Source organism: Symphalangus syndactylus, chromosome 8, assembly GCF_028878055.3.
Source record: "Symphalangus syndactylus isolate Jambi chromosome 8, NHGRI_mSymSyn1-v2.1_pri, whole genome shotgun sequence".
Lineage (NCBI taxonomy): Eukaryota > Metazoa > Chordata > Mammalia > Primates > Hylobatidae > Symphalangus > Symphalangus syndactylus.
This window is the reverse complement of record NC_072430.2, coordinates 73,994,732-73,995,552: the sequence shown is the minus strand read 5'-3', so window position 1 is coordinate 73,995,552 and position 821 is coordinate 73,994,732. Positions and strand designations below refer to the sequence as shown.

The following is an 821-nucleotide window of genomic DNA, read 5'->3' as shown; positions in this document are numbered from 1 at the left end:
TCAAGCCAAGAGAAGATGGGCTTGTGGTCATGAGAAATGAAGGAGCCCTCCCAGGATGGGAAGAGGCCGCATCTGGAATGCACAGTGCTTGGCATGGGAAAGGTACGCTCACAATCGTCATCGTTAGGGTATCTGCATAATCTTAAAGTGATCCCCACATATTATTAGTTTCTTATTAGTTGTGACGGAGAAAAAAACCAAAATGGTAAGTAGACCAAGGAGAAACCATGTAACACTTTTTGACCAGGTGATCAAAATTAACCTCATTTGTGCAGTACAGATGACATTGTGTGGCTCTTGATGTGACACCCTGGATAGGACAGTATTCAGGTTGAAATTATATAATCTGACCATGAGGAAACATGAGACAAACACACAATGAGGAACATGCTATTCAAACAAAAAATGGTGCATGGTGCTTGCTTTGGCAGCAGATATGTGAAAATTGAAATGACACAGAGAAGATTAGCCTTGCCCTGCACAAAGACGACACAAATTTGTGAGGAACAAAAAAGGGTATTGGTGGTGGGTAATGGTGGAGTGGGGTCAGATGGGGGAATCAACATCGTGAAAGCCAGATTAAAGGAGGCTAAAGAGAAATGACAACAAAGTGCCATACCTGACCCTAGACTGAATCCTGTACTGGAGATGGGGAAATGCCATAAAGGACATTGATAAGTTAATTAATAAAGGTGACATATGGTGATAGACTAGATAAAGTACTTTGCCAAGTGCCAGGCCGACCTGCAGACCCTGGCTGAACGATGGATGAAAGAATACGCTCAGACACAGGTATCCAGTGAAAGAGTGGGCTAGGGGAC

The 821-nt window shown here is 43.4% G+C and overlaps 1 non-coding gene across 1 annotated transcript; it reads left to right on the top strand.

Annotated features, from left to right (window-relative positions):
* Window positions 1-419: 419 nt before the first annotated feature.
* LOC129488934 (U6 spliceosomal RNA) lies at window positions 420-521 on the top strand. Its single transcript, XR_008659776.1, has one exon. It is a non-coding gene; the product is annotated as a U6 spliceosomal RNA (small nuclear RNA).
* Window positions 522-821: the final 300 nt, after the last annotated feature.